This window comes from Equus asinus, chromosome 11, assembly GCF_041296235.1.
Source record: "Equus asinus isolate D_3611 breed Donkey chromosome 11, EquAss-T2T_v2, whole genome shotgun sequence".
NCBI lineage: Eukaryota > Metazoa > Chordata > Mammalia > Perissodactyla > Equidae > Equus > Equus asinus.
Window position 1 is genome coordinate 72,664,104 of NC_091800.1, and position 16,298 is coordinate 72,680,401.

The following is a 16,298-nucleotide window of genomic DNA, read 5'->3' on the forward strand; positions in this document are numbered from 1 at the left end:
TGATTAAAACTAGGAATTTAGATGATAAGTGATACTGACTTTAAATATTGAAATTGTTTGATATAGTGACTTAAAGACACTATTTCAATATTTTGTTTAGCTCTCAGATTCCAGAACGTGCTATTTTGATTCCCTAAAATTATGCATTTTAATGTGCATCCAGCAACATTATCTTGTACACTTGTTCTCTGTTCATTGACAGTTGTTAAAACAAATCAGCACCGGCAGAGCTTGGCCAGCTCCTCTCTACACTTAGTTTGAACTGTTACCCATGGAACCTGCTCAGACATAAAGCTAAAAAGAGGCTAATTGAAATCAGAATGCTGGGTCACTTCTCACTCAAACAAAACAGATGGCCCTCCTTGCCACGCTGCTGTGGAACTTGGGGAGGGAAATGAGTAAATGCGTTTTTAACTCCCACACAGGAGTTATACACAGCTTTTGAAATGCAGGGGGTGGAGGGGGAGGGCTTTTTTAAATAGCAGAGCTTGTTTCCCTTTATTTTGAAGGTTTAAGAAAAAGCACTTTAGCAGGATATTCAGTATTCACTGTTTCAACTTAGATTCTAAATATTAATTTTATTTTAATTCCATTTTCCTTTGGAATAGGTAGTCCTCGCACATGGTACACAAGTCAAAATGTGCTAAAGATCATAGAGGAAAGTCAGTCTCCCGGCCTTCTCCAGTCACTGCGGTCTCCCCCTGGAGACAACCACTGTTAACAGTTTCCTGTGTATCTTTCCAGAAATCAAATCTTCATTTTTAGTTTACCTACTTGAAACCTCTTATCTGGATACCTATGTGACAACAGTAATGGTATTTGGCTTCAAAATCGGCATGAGGGTTTTAAAAGCAACTGTGGAGATTGTGTTTTTGTCATGCAGAGTGTTAGGCATATTGGTACAAAGCACCTCGTTGGTATTTAATAAATGTGGAATGTGGTGTAAGCCACGTGTTAGGACCTGTTTGGGGCAAGAAATTTGAAGAGAAAATTCTATTACTCCATAGCTCAACTAACCACAGTCGGTACATGATGACAAAAACTCTAATAAAAGCATTGCCAGGGGCCAGCCCCATGGCATAGTGGTTAAATTCCTGCGCTTCACTGTGGCGACCCAGGTTCGCGAGTTCAAATCCCAGGCACGGACATACACCTCTCGGCAGCCATGCTGTGGTGGCATCCCACATATAAAGTGGAGGAAGATTGGCACAGATGTTAGCTCCAGGCTAATCTTCTTTAGCAAAAATAAAGCATTGCCAGACCCCAACTAATGGGTGTGTCATCTAATTCCACACATTGCCTCACAGAAACGTGGCTCCTTACTACTTAAAACAACCTGATGTCTGGCTGAAATGTGCCATTGAAGGTGGCTTTGGTGCTTGCACCTCCCTATTTGCCTTAGGACCCCAGCACGCTCCCTGGGCTTTCTCTCCCCCCCACCCCCCCACCCTCTTATCAAAGCTCAACTTGAGAAGTCAGGATATGGTTTATTTCTACCTCAGGTGTGAATTTTTTTTTTTCAGTCTCTGGTACAGTGGTTGCATTTTTAGCCATATGAATAACCGTGAAATGAGCTTTATTTCCTGGCAAAAAGAAATCCAAAGATCAGTGTGAACGGGAGCAGGGGTTGGGGGGAGGGACGACACACACACACATCCTTCTCAGCACCCTTGACATTGCTCCACTGAGGTGGCTGCTTTCTCCGCTGACCCATGTTTCTGGGTGAGCCTGGCTGTGGCTAACATCATGCCTCTGGAGCACCCCACTGGGCTGGTTTGAAGGGAACACCCCCTTTGTTCTCCCTCATCTGTCCTCTGGGCTGTGCCTGGAAGCCCTGGTACATGGATGCCTCAGAGCACGCTCCCTACTCAGGCTCCAGGCTCCAGTAATTCCCCATGCTACCGCCCAGGGTAGTCCCAGGTGGGTGAGGCACCCCCACCCACCTAACCCCGCGGCGGTGTTGGTGAAGGGCTCCCCTGAGGAAGCAAGAATGACAGAGCTCACAAGGTGCCTATGAGTTGCTCTCTTCCACTGGAAGATGTAGCCTATTTTCAAAGCTGTGTCAAATCTGCTTTTATCCTTTGTGATTTATGTTTACATTGAGATATTTAATGTCTAGTTTACTATAGTTATGTGTGAGTAAATATATGTGAAGTTCTGTCGACAAGTGACAAAAGGCTAAAAGGGAGTTGGGTAAAGATGTCATTTTCTGTTAAGCCACAATTACTTCTGATTCTCCCAATGTTCTAGTTACACAAACACAACAGTTTGGTATTTGCAATACTTATCCTAATTTTACTAGGTTTTCTATAATGTTTAGATGTTCTGTATGTACATTATAAAGAGTGACATATTACTCTTTGTTTTCTTAAAATCATCGTGTGACTACGTGGGAAGGAGAGGAATTGTTAGAGGTTGTGAACATGGTTGGGAGCTCGGAGAGGGCCACACCGCCCCTGGGCAGGGAACTGACCTGTGGTTCATTTTGAGTGTTCGAGTTGCCAGTTGGAGGGTGCAGGCAAGCTCGAGTCCCCTCCAGTCAAGACCAGGGATGGTGGTGGAAACCAGTTGGAGGTTGACCAAGCAATGTTCATCAATGAGACCCGCTGGTTGAGGAACCCAGATCTGCTGGTTTTGTGATGAACAGAAGACAAATCAAGTACAGGAGAGGCTGTGGCAGTCAAATGATAACTGTCATTGAGACAGAACGTGGAGCCATAAAGCGAGGACACTGGGTTGGTCTCCGTTTATGGAGCTTGGCTCCCGCCACTACATACTTGCTCTCGGATAAAGGCAAGTGGCCTCTTGACTGAAGTGGAGCTCGGGGTGTCACTCTTGGTTCATGCCTTTCATTTCCCTGTCTGCACCGGGTAAGACAGGAAGCCAAAGCTGCGATAACCTGTGAGCACCCTGTAAGCACTGAAGGGGCGAGATCCAAGCTGGTGGGCTGCCGAGGGATGTGGTGGGAGGGAGGTTCCGGGACTCGCAGTATGTGGGCCAGCAGCAGTGATCGGGGAGATGAGCCGTCACAGGAACTCCCTCCTGCCTCCAAGCAGAATTTGATGAGTTCCTCAGTCAGAGGCAGCTTTCAGAAGCTGCTTGGAGCCTGGGTGCAAGGAAGGCCTGAGCCAGGCCGAGCCTCCTGGTGGAGTGTGGCTGAAGCGACACCCAGACAGACTTGTCCCACATCTGGAAGCTGCGGATCAGTGGCCCGCGTGGCTGATGTAAAGGGCATCCTGCTGACAAACGGGCTTCTGACATGTGGCACCTACCAGGGGACAGGAATATACTTTGTAATTTCTTAGGCTTTCTGGCAGGTTCTGAGGTATGTGATGGCTGGGCTCGGGTGAACAGTTATTTCCTGAGGAAGGATGTCTAAACAATTGTGTCTAGTTCACATGGAAATGGGGGGCTTTCTAGGGAATAAATAAAACTTCCTCCTTTTTCCCTTCCCACTCCACACCCAGCAGAGGTTCTGAGACCCAGAGCTCAACTATTAAAGAATCAAAGTACATTTCTCTAATGGAGACCAGGACACCCTCTCCCTTTTTTTGCTGACAAGAATCATTGCATTTTCTTCTCTCTCTCTCTCTCTTTCTTTTATGTGCAATTGTAAGAAACAACAGAGATAGACCCTATGTACTCTTTGCCCAGTTTCCCCCAATGGCAACATCTTGCAAAACCACAGCACAATATCAAAATCAGGACGTTGACATGGATACAGTCAAGACACAGAACATTTCCATCACCACAAGGATCCCTCAGGTTGCCCTCTTATAGTTACCCCCACGTCCCCTGTCCCCCCCACCACGAAATTTGTTCCTCATTTCTTAATTTTGTCAATTCAAGGTTACATCAATGGAATGAAGCCCTGTGTGACCTTTGGGATTGGCTTTCTTCCCTCAGCATGATTCTCTGGAGATTGCTCCAGGATGCTGTGTGCATCAGGAGTTCCCTCTGGTTGCTGAGTAGTATTCCACAGTGTGGATCTACCAGAGTTTGTCCTTCCCACGTTTGAAGGGCGCTGGGTTGTTTCCAGTTCGGGGCTCTTATGAATAAAGCCTCTATAACATTTTTATACATATGTTTGTGTGAACATGTTTTCATTTCTCCGGGAATAAATGCCCAAGAGTGAAAATACAGAGTCGTATGGTAGTTACATGTTTAGGTTTATAAGAAGCCGCCAAGCTGTTTTCCAGAGCAGTTGCGCCATTTTACATTCCCACCGGGAACACGGGAGCGATCTGGTTTCTCCACATTCTCACCAGCCTTTGGTGTTGTCCCTATTTTTGATGTTCTGATAGGTGTGTAATGACATCTTATTGTGGTTTTCGTTGGTATTTCCCTTATGGCTACTGATGTTGGACATCTTTTCATGTGCTTGTTTGCCGTCTGTATACCCTCTTTAGTGAAATGTCTGTTGCCCACTTTCTAGCTGGATTGTTTGTTTTTACTCTTCAGCTATCCGTTTTCATCACATAGATCTACGGCAGATCGCAGTGTGGAGCCCAGGGGGATTTCTGAACTTAGCCCCTCAATCCTGTTGGTCTTTGCCGAGCCCCTAGATCTCTTAGCCAAGGAGTAGCAAGTGAGGGCGGGGGTAGCACGTGCATTTGAATCCTTGTTTTCTGTGGGTGGCCTGCAGGATGGGAGCCTTTCCTATGTGTATTTACAGTGGCTAAGAGACAGGGACGAGCATCTTTCCTCCAACCTGCTATCTGAGGGGAGGAGACAAGGGAAGAGAGACTAAGTTTCACAGTGACTGGCACTGCGGTCTCCTTCTGTGACCACCAGACCCAGAGAGTCTTAAATCAGTGCTTCTCAAACATCCATGAGCACACGCATCACCTGGAGATCTTACGAGGCAGATTCTGATTCGTTGGGCCTGGGATGGGTCCAGAGATTCTGCACATCTCACCAACTCCAGGCGAGGCACTGCTCCTGTTCCTGGCCTGTGTTTGAGTAGCAGGGGCCTAAAGACCCCTGGAATCAATGATCCCCTCCCACTCCCAGAGGAAGAAACTGAAGCCCAAGTAAGTTAAACAATTTAGCCGACGCCACCCACCACATCTACAGCTAGCTTCCTTCCCGCCCCCATTACCACCTTCCCCGGCAGCAGCCCACAGGCCCCACTGCCTGCTTAGGGAAGATGACATTCTTCTCAGGAAGCAGCCAAAAAATCCTGCCCTAGGATGCACTGAAGTCAACGAGTTAGTGCCATTTCCTCTCAGGGATTTCTGCGGTTTCAGTCTTGTTTTAAATGGTTTTGTGTCCACTAAGCAGATTCCAGGCTATATCAATAAAAGTCAGCACCTAGTCCACAAACCCAACGGTACCAAACCAGCAGACTAAAAACTTTCAGAGTGTGTGAGAGTGATATGCTGTCAATTTGGTCACCAGCCATTAGCGGCTAAATTGTGCCGCACCGCCCCCTCCCCGCCAGCACAATTCATATATTAAAGTCCTAACCCCCAGGACCTCAGAATGTGACTGTATTTGGAGCTCAGGGCTTTAAAGAGGTAATTAAGTTAAAATGAAGTCATTAGAGTGCTCCCTAATCTAATACGACACATGTCCTTATAAGAAGAGGATGCAGTCACACACAGAGAAGACTATGTGAAGACACAGAGAAGACAGCTGTGTACAAGCCACAGAGGCAGGCCGCAGGAGAAACCAAGCCTGCCGGCACCTTGATCTCGGACTCACAGCCTCAGAACTGTGGGGATAAACTTCTGTTTTAAACCAGCCGGTCTGCAGTACTTTGTTACAGCAGCTCTACCAAGCTAATGTCCCAGCTATTAGGACGGGGACAGAGGGGACGCAGCAAAAATGCCGGGACATATTCTGCAGTAAAGAGTGCAGAAGGGTGGCAATCTTTCAGCAGCAGGGTGCCAGGTCACACGTCCTGGTTTCTGAGAAGATGAGGGCAGGGCAAAGTAGAATTTCTATTCTCCAAATTGCACACACTGCCCCTGTGAGAGCTCTTTTTAAGCTTCTTCTAACCAAGGTAATTCAAAAATAAGAGAAAAAATTCACAGCAGCATTATTCACAATATCCAAAAGGTAGAAACAACCCAAATGACCATCAACAAATGAATGGATAAACAAAATGTGATATATCCATACAGTGGAATATTATTCAGCCTTAAAAAAGGAAGGAAATTCTGACACATGCAACAACATGGATGAACCTTGAGGACATTATGCTACGTGAAATAAGCCAGACACAAAAGGACAAATACTGTATGATTCCACTAATACAAGATCCCTAGAGTCGTCAAACTCATAGAGACGGAAAGAAGAATAGGGCTCATGAGGGGTGGGAATTATCATTTAATGGGTACATAATTCGTGTTTGGAATGATGAAAAAGTTTTGAGTACAGATAGTGGTAATAGTTACACAATATTATTAATGTGTTTAATGCCACTAAACTGCACTCTTAAAAACGACAAATATTATGTTATATATTCTACCACAATTTTACAAATTTGGCATTAATCTAAAACTTTTGTCCAAAGAAGAGAAAAACATGCCCTTGAGGAGTTGTACTCAGACAGTTTCAGCCTCTTAGCTGGGCAGAGGGTCTTGCTGGGAAAGGAAGAAGGGGTTTTGGATCCTGGGGGTGACTTCAGACCCTGGTGGGGTCTCTGAGAGGGGAGATTATATGGCCTTGAGTCAGCAAGGTGGGAAAGGTCAGAGTGTTAGGACGCCAGGGAAGAGAGAATTGAAAAGGTCCCATGGGAGACGTCACCTCTTTTCAATTTTTTTCCCAATAGGTTACTCTCGCATCCCTCCCCAACACTGGCTTAATTTTCTCCCAGGTTACCCATGTCTGCGACGAACCTTTGAGCCTCCTGGCACCCGTGCCCCTCTCACTTCACTCCTCTTTACCTCCTTACCTGTTACAGTGTAGAATTCCAAAAGGTAAACTCATACAAATGTCAAGTGCTGACATGTGAAAGATTTTACTTAACTCATTAATTAATGAGAGAACCAGTGATACATTAAAACCGGGTCAAAGGAGATTCAGGCTTACAGAGATTTATATTCTCTGCTGGATAAAATTCTTTGCACTACTATGAACAGGACTTATCGGCATTGCTAGAGACAGGAGTTCACGTAACTATCAGCTTTCTACAAGTTTACTTCTATCTCTACTGAGCTGTAAACTAGTCACGTCAAAGACAGTCAGAGGCGCACACACCTATCTTATAGGATCCAGTACTCCCGGGTGGTCTGGGAGACAACACCCCAGCATTTCACTGGAAGGATAGGAATAATCTCTTTTGCCTGATCCAAATCTTTGACAATTATCCTGGCATATTTATTTTGCAACGTGTGAGTGGGTCCACGGAGCTCTCCTTGAGTTCCCATCCCACTTTGTGGGTCAGGCTTGGATGGGAAGGGAGCTATCGCTAAATCCCTGACTGTACCTGAACTCAGACCCCTGTGGGTCTGGTCCAACCTGTCTTTCCTGGGCTGAGCTGAAGTCATCCTGTTAGTTGACCCCCTTCCAAGGCCACTTGAGCCCCACTTGATCCGCATCAACATCCCTGGGAACCCGCTATTATTTTGCGCCTGGGGGAACGCAGACTTTCTGCCAACGCTCCAGCATTTTCTGCCCCAGCATTTGCCACTTTGTCTTATTTAATCTACTTGTGGCCAAAACCCTGAACATGGTCCGAAGCTTGGTCACCCACCGGTTCCCTCAAGCTCTTCATCCACGCCTGCAATTCTGAGTTGGGAAAACCGATGTCTGCTCCTTTAGTATAATCCTTCCTCGAGCGTTCTACGGCCTAGGAAGATGACAGCTGACAATGGGGCAGAAAAAGGATTTAGCAAAATAAACATTTTAAACAGTATTTGAAACATGTCTATTCAATCTGAGTCCTTATTGTATATTAGGCTTTACGGTAAGAGCTAAGATAGATTTTTACCAAAAAAAAGGCCAGCCTTCGTAATCTAATGGGGATAATAGCCAGGAGAGCAGACAATTAGCAAACTAATGACCTGAGCAGTAGCAGGACTACACGGCTCCTGACGGCCCCATCTTTTAAAGGCTGTGGCTTTGCTGGAGGCCCCACCACCGGCAGCTCCTCGAGAGCACGTTCTGTGATTGACCCCAAGTACCTATTGTTGTGCACAAGGAATGACTTGTGGGGATAAGCCATTGCCACCCAGGCAGGGTCTTCTCAGTCTCAGCTTGGATATTTTAACTCATAAGTGTATCAGTTAAGATGACTTTGGAAAAATCTGGGTTTGATTAGGAAAGAGAAGGGGGTAAAGGGTCCGGGGTAGATGCTATGGGTTGTGTTCTCTCAAAAAAGGTGTATTGAGGTCCTAACCCCCAGTACCTCAGAATGTGACCTGATTTTGAAATAGCATCCTTGCCGATGTACTGAGTTAAGGCGAGGTCATACTGCGGGCGGCGGGCCCTAATCCAGTAGGACTGGTGTCCTCATATGAAGAGGAGAGCGCCATAGGAAGACAGAGACACAGGGAGAAGGCCATGTGACGACTAAGGCAGAGCCTGGAGTGTTGCAGCTGCAAGCCAAGGAGGGCCAGCAAAACACGAGAAGCTGGGGGGAGACCAGGAAGGACCCCCCACTCAGGTTTTGGAGGGAGCACGGGCCTGCTGACACCCTCCTCTCGGACTTCCAGCCTCCAGAGCTGCGAGAGCTCCGCTGTTTTAAGCTGTCCAGTTTGTGCTAGTTTGCTAGGGCAGCCCCAGGAAACCGAGGCGGCAGGCAACCAATGACGTCCCACATTCAGTGAGTAACGAAAGGTGCTCCAAGGCGGGGACCAGACTGAAATAAAAATAGCCATCTGAGGGAGCCCTAGAGCCTTCCCTCCCTCGGTCCTCGTTTGACTCTAGCCTGGATGATGAACAGGGAAGAGCTGTTTTCAGCAGGTGACCCTCTTAACCACCTTTCAAAGTGATTTTGAGGATTTGTAGTTTCTGTTCTTTTGAAACGTGGACTCAGACCACGAATGCCTTTATTTGCACTGAATGCCTTTGACCCGAGGCGGGTTTTGGCTGAAAGTGCAGGATTCTGAGGGAGACCAGTCCTGACTGACCCACTAACCAGCTCCGGCCGTCCTCATCAGAGCTGGGTGCTGGGCCGGTGCAATCACAGCTGTAAGGAAGAGGACCCACCCACACGCTCTGCAAGTTTTGGCAATGGGATATTCCCAGGGAACAGGAATAACATTTTTCTTTTTTTTTCATGGGATAGACAGCAGCAAAGTCTGCTCTTCTCTGGGAATTGCTATCTTGACGGACAACATAGAAAATGTCTCAATCTGTCCGTTACTTCACGCCAAACCTCTGAGGTATTTGATTTTCTCAGCCACTCACCTCTTTTTGAAACTCTGGTGGTTCCTAGACCAGCGGGGTCAGCATCACCCCAGAACTTGGCAGAAACGCAGATGCCTAGGCCTCACCACAGACCTACTGGATCAGAAACTCTGTGGTTGGGACCCAGCCATCTGAGTTTTTACAAGCCATTGAGGTGATTCTGATGCTCACTATGTTTGAGAACCAAAGCTTGAATCTCTTGCCATCTGTGCCAATGCATCCCCTTAAGGCACCTACCTGCCTTTCCAGCTGCCTCCTCACTGTGGCTCATCCTGGCTCCTTTAGCCGCCTGCTTGTATGTGAGTGCATATGCACGCATGCATGCATTCAGCACACATCCAGGGGAGGGTCTCCTATAGTCAGTTTGGTAGATGGATCTAGATGAGTCTGAAGATCTGACCAGATGTTGGTTAAGCTCCTTCAGGTTGTAGGAGCAAAGACCTCTTCATATTTCTTCAGGTGACAGCATTTATTGTAAAAAAACAATGAGAATGAGCATCTCTTACTGTAATCAGGAAAAAACTATATAAAGCTATTTCTATGACGGAGAGAGAATGAGAGAAAAGAAACAATGAGAAGTAAGAAAGACAGGAGTTTATTTCAACATCCAGGCTCCATGAAGTCTTAGAACATTCTTCACGACAAGCAGTAACTCCCAGCCACTCCAGCGGTCCAACATCCAGTGTCCTTTACAAGAGGAGGAACTCCTGCTCACGTATGACAGAGCTTTGCCACATCTCTGCTTCTCCTGCAAGCATTCTGCTTCTCCTCAAAGCCACTGCTTACCCCTAGGTGTGATTGCCACGCGGGATTTGTGTATTGGCTTTCCTTGTTGTCTTTCAGTTCTGGCTGCCAATACCCAGCTCCTCTCTGTCTCATGTTGAAAGAGCCCACAGAGAGGTCTGGTTGGGTCTCTGGTGTCACTGTGTCAGTATAGAGCTCCCCCTTTGGGTGGAGCCTTGCTATGGCCAGTCTAGAGGTGGCACCTCTTGCTGGAGCACCAGTCCCTGCTCGTTCAGCTGTGGTCAGGACCTGTGGAGGTACAGGCGAGAAACTCCATAATGTTGTAGGGTTTGCAAGGGCATTCTGGGTGTGATAGGCACTCAGGCAACATCAGACCACTCTCTGGGCTGGAAGACAGGTATAGATATAGATCTAAAAGTCCTGACCGTGTAAGTAGGTGGTAAAGCCTCATGTGTGGTAACATTGCCCAAGGAAGGTGATAGAAAGAAAGAGAAAAAGGAGCCTGGGTTCACCAACATCTACCAAGGGGGACAGCCATCAGGATATAGAAATTAGTGGGCCAGCCCTGGTGGCCTGGTTAATTTCAGCATGCTCCACTTTGGCAGCCCCAGTTCAGTTCCTGGGCATGGACCTATGCCACTCATCAGTGGCCGTGCTGTGGCAGGCGGCCCACATACAAAATAGAGGAAGATTGGTGACAAATGTTAGTGCAGGATAAATCTTCCTCAGCAAAAAAAAAAAAGAAAGAAAGAAAGAAAAAAGAATATAGGGACTAGCATTTGTTGAGTACCTACTATTTGTCAGACTCTATGCTTTGAGGCTTTACCTAAATTACCTTGTTTATTCTTTAAAACAATCCTGCGAACCTGGTATTATCATTATTATCCCCAATTTACAGACGAGAAGGCTGACCAAGGCTCACAAAGATCAAGGTCACACAGCTTATAAATGACAGAGCTGAGATTTCAATGCAGTTTCTCCCAACTCCAACATTCTTGCTCTTGCTACTGTATGTGAACTGTACAGGCTTCAACGGAATGGACTGAGCATGGCAGGGTTCTGAAAGAGAAGAATGTTTCCAGTAGGAAGTGATTAAGAGAGAAAAGCTCTGAAATGTGCCTCTCTGGGCGTAGAAGACAAACTCGGCGGAGGGGCTCCCTCCAAGGCCAAGGATAAGGACTCCTTGGACTGGGTGTGACTGTGGCTGCTGGATGGGACAGTGGTTTGCCAGGGGGCTGCAGGCCACCGCAGGCAAGCAGAAATCCACCTGCTAGGGGGCTGGTGAGACCTCCTGGGAAGCCGCCTGCTGGAGCAAGAGGGTGTGTGCCACAGGGTCTCCCTCTGGCCCCGCTGGCTTCTCTGCTGTAGAAACAAAAAGAAAGACACTGGAACCAGGAAGAAAAGCCCGTTTTACCAGCAGTGTCCCTCCAGTGCCTGCTGCTGATAAAACTTACCATTGTGACAGGGGGCAAAAGGGAAATGTTTTGAGAGTCCAGCTCCAGCAACACAGAGCAGGTAAAGAAGGGTGGATTTGGGACTCCAAGGCAATAAATAGGTAAGTGGTACACATGGGATATACTGCAGTGGCAGTACCAGTACAGTTAAATATTTATATCTATGAAAGTTCGTTCATGTTAGAGCTCCATGGAACTCTCAAACCATCCCTAGTCCCATCTGTTCACCCAAGTTCCATGGCAGCCTGGCAGCCACCACCACTTTCTCTGATGAACTTTGAATTCACATCCACTTGCTTGGAATTCAGGGTGACAGATTTAGCTAATTCCACAATTGCCATCTGTATATGTAAGGCCCTTCTCTTCATTTTTCTCTTAATTTCCAAACCTCGCTCCCATTCCCACTCCAACCCAGCGCCTGTAATATGTTTGGTGTATGTCCTTGGATATGTACACATGTACATAATTCTGAAAAATACATAGAATTGTGTATGCATTTTATATATATATACACACACACATATGTACATACGTACAGTATTGGGCTACATGTCTCATTCTGTTCCTATTTTTTCCCTCTGCAGTATGATCTATCCATGCAGCTCTAAGTACCTCTCGTTCGTTGCTAACTGCGGCATAGCCCTCCCCAGGATGCAGCCGGCACAGTTTGTCTGCCCTTTTCCTTTAATGTTACTAGGCTGACTCCAACAGCCTGCTCCCACAACTGCCCGGATGCACATCCTTGTACACGTTCTCTTACAGTCCTGGTAGTTTCTCAGAGTTGCACCCAGGAACGGGATTGCCGGGTCATATTGTGCACACATCGGAATTTTACTGAGTTCTGCTAAGCTGCTCTCTAGAATACTGCATAGTCTACACTCCCATCTCTACTGCAGAGAATTTCCATTGCCCTACGTCCTTGTCAACAATTGCTATCATCTGACTTTCTAACTTTTCCTGTGTTGTGGTGTAAAGTGGAATTTCGCTTTGTATAATTTGCATTTCTCTGACTAATAGTGAAGTTGAGCATTTCTTCATATTTGCCCTTTTATATCCTTGGCTCATTCTTCTACTGGGTTTCTGACCTTTTTTTGTTAATTTCCTTGTGTATTCTAGATAAGATGTCGATAAACTTTACTGTAAAGGGCCCATATAGTAATTCTTATAGGCTTTGCAGGTCATATGTCCTCCACGAACCAGCTCCACATAGACAATACGTAAATGATTGAGCCAGGCTGTGTTCCAACCAAACTTAATTCACACAAAGAGGAAGCAGGGCCAGATGTGGCCGGGAGCCATGGTTTGATGCCCTCTGTTCTAGATATTACTTCCTTGTTGGATTTTGACGTTACAGGTATCTTCTCTCACTCTATCTGTGGTGTCCCTCATTGTCCTCCATTGACCAGAACAATCTATGGGTTCAAATCCACCAATTTTTTGCTTCACAGTTTGTGCTTTTAGTATTTATTTCTTTCCAACCTCAAGATGACAAATTTATATGGCACTTTTTTCTATTGGTTTTATGATTTTATCTTTCAGATTTATATTTTGGATTATCCAAAATTGACCTTTGTTTATAATGTTCATTTTCTTTCACACGGTAAACCAGTTTTACCCACACCATCTATTAAATTCTTTCCCCACAGGTTTGTGGTGTCAATGATCACATATTAGTTCCCATATGTAAATGAATCTGGTTTTGAGCATTTTATTACTCTGGCTTTGTAGTATGTCTTCACATCTCCTAGTGTGACTCTTTCCATAGTTCCTTTTGAAGGCCCATGAACCACTTCTATTTCAGTAATGCAGACTTCTTTATGCCTTATCTGCTGCCACTAGGCTTCAAACCATTCACACGAAGAAGCGTGGACCATGAAGTCAGGCGAGCTATATGTGGCAATTCCCTGTTGCTTGTTGTTCAACTACTATTTCTTGAATATCTGCAGAATCAGGACTTTTGGTTTCAAGAGCCAAAAACGCAACTCAAACTACCTTAATTAAGAATATATGTACATATTGGCTCATATAGCTGGAGAGTCCAATCAATGGCTCTGTTTGATCTAGGGGTTCAAACAATATCATTAGGGCTCCCTCTCCCTCTCTCTTCCTCCATTTCCCACCTCTGCTTTTCTCTGTTGCCTGTGCTCGTAGGCACTCTCTCTCCCTGAAGCAGCCTAGATGGTAATGCTATCAAGCTTACAGTCTCCTTACCGCTGTTGATATCAGAAGAGACCCCTTGTTTATCAAATATTCATATCCATCTCCCCAAAATGGACTCTGATTGCCTGATTGGGTCATGTGCCTTGCCTGGATCAATCATGGTGGCAGAGGAGGTGGTCAAGTAAATGACAGCCCCACCAACTAGTGGAGTGGCATTCCCAAAAGGAAAGGCACTGGGCAGACCAAACATCCACAGACATCCACCTCTCCTCCCGCCTGCCGTATGTCCCCATAACACTCACAACCCTGAGAATGGTTACAGGGGCGGACACCAAGGCTCAGAGAGTTTTAGTTACTTGGAAAAGCCCCACAATCTGCAAGAGGCCAAGCCAAGATTAGCAACCTGGTCTGTCTATGTTAAAGCCGACGCTCTTTCCATTATATCACACTGCCATTTGATTATACTGCTGTCGCTTCCAACCCACCACGGCACAAAGTAAGCTCAACATTTTTCCTAAAATCACGTCCAAAATTCAAAGTCTTCAAAAGTTATTGCCATTTCCTCCATGCACAGGTGTGAAAATTTACCATCCTCCGCCATTGATTCATCCTTTTCTTTCATCCTCGTGGCCAATCCTTTGTCAACCGCTTCCCTCTTCCCATTCCTTCTTGTACCAGCTGTCTGCACACTTGTTCACGGGCTGATCACCTGACATCTGGAGCATTATACTATCTGTTCTCCACCTCAGTATATCCTGTATACAGCCACACATTAAACTCCCTAGAGTACAGGATTTTTTTATTTTTATTTTTTTTTTGGTGAGGAAGATTGGCCCTGAGCTAACATCTGCTGCCAATCTTCCTCTTTTTGCTTGAGGAAGATTCTACCCTGAGCTAACATCTGTGGCAATATTCCTCTATTTTATATGTGAGGCACTGCCACAGCATGGCTTGATGAGCGGTGCGTAGGTCTGCGCCCGGGATCCAAACCTGCGAACCCTGGGCCACCAAAGTGGAACGTGCAAACTTAACCACTACACCACCGGGCTGGTCCCTGGGCTTTTTTTTAGTTATGATTCTTTTTTGCTTAAAAGTGTGTATCAATTTGTATTACTGCAATAACGCAGCATAGCAGAGCACTCCAAAACCCAGGGGCTTAAAACAATGAATAATTATTATTGGCAAGCACTTACTTGTCTGCTGAGGTTCAGCTGATCCGAACAGAGGAGGGTCTTCTTGTGGCTGGGGCAGCTGGGGCGGCTGAGGCAGCTTCGTTTCTCACTGTAGGTCTGCGGGGCAGCTCTGCTCACGGTCTCTCCTCCCCCTCGCTGTGGGGGGCTTTGCCAGGGCACACTCTTCTCTTGGTGATGGCAGAAACATGGGAGGCCTCTCAAGTCCTAAAACTGGAACTGACACACAGTCATTGGCCAAACTCAAAGTCAAGGGACAAGGAGATATACTTGACCCACACTGAGCCTACAGAAGGGTGTGGATGCAGAGACAGAGGAGAACTGGTGGCATCAACTTAATCTACCCCATAGGGTCACGTCTTGACTCCACTGCCTGGATTTCAAAATCTGCCATTTTCTGGTCGCACCCCTTTCATCCAGCCCAACTCTCTTACTTTGGGCTCTTCATCTGGGACATAGTTCATGGACCTTGGGAATCATAGAAGCCAGAGGAGCCTGGGCAATTCCAGATGGCAAACTATATTCCAACTGCAGGCCAAACTAGTCTGCCCCTGCTTTCCCACCACACAAAAAAGAGGGAGGAATTTTGTGGGTCCACTTGTTATTGGTAGTTTTTGCAAAGTAAACAAATGTGAAACCAGTTTTCCTCTAGGAAATAAGCCAGAGATCCTCTCTATGGGTTTTTCTTTTTTAGTCCTTTGGGGGAAAAATATCTCAAGGAATTATTTTCTGAATAAACAATGGCAACACTTTATTTTTGTTGGATTGACTTGAATCCACCTCCACTTTCTTTTTTTGGATTGAGAGGTTGACTACAGAAATGAGAAAGAGAGAGTTTTTTATTCTTTTTTTGTGTGTGGTTTCTCTGGCTGGAAAATAAAAGCCTTGCATTCTTTCTGTATTCAGGGCACTTCAAAGTTATAAAAATTTAGATAAAGTACATCAGGGTTATGGTTGTTCTAGATTTCTGTCTATTTATAACTTCCTCATATTTCACATTCGTTTGACCTCAGGTTAAAGAAATGCTTTTGAAAAGTATAATGATTTGATCCTCGCAATGGATGTAGCAAAAATGCTGGGGTCAATAAGTTGAATTAAAAGGCTTAAAATAAAAAGAGAAGAAGAAGAAAAAGAAGAAGCAAAAACTAGATTTTGCAAACTTTAAGCTTAGAACTGCATGACCATAGGAGAATTTCCCAGCTGTATTCTTATAAAAAATATATGGTGTGAAATATTTTTCAAAGTTTACCGGAGTAAAAACGTTTGCATCAGAAGAAACTAATTTCCTAATCCTCTGAACTCATTTTCACAGCTTATAGGGGCCTGTCCCTAGATTTGATAGCATTTTTGCATATGTTTTTTTTTTCTTTTTTTCCCCACAAAAGTTTGA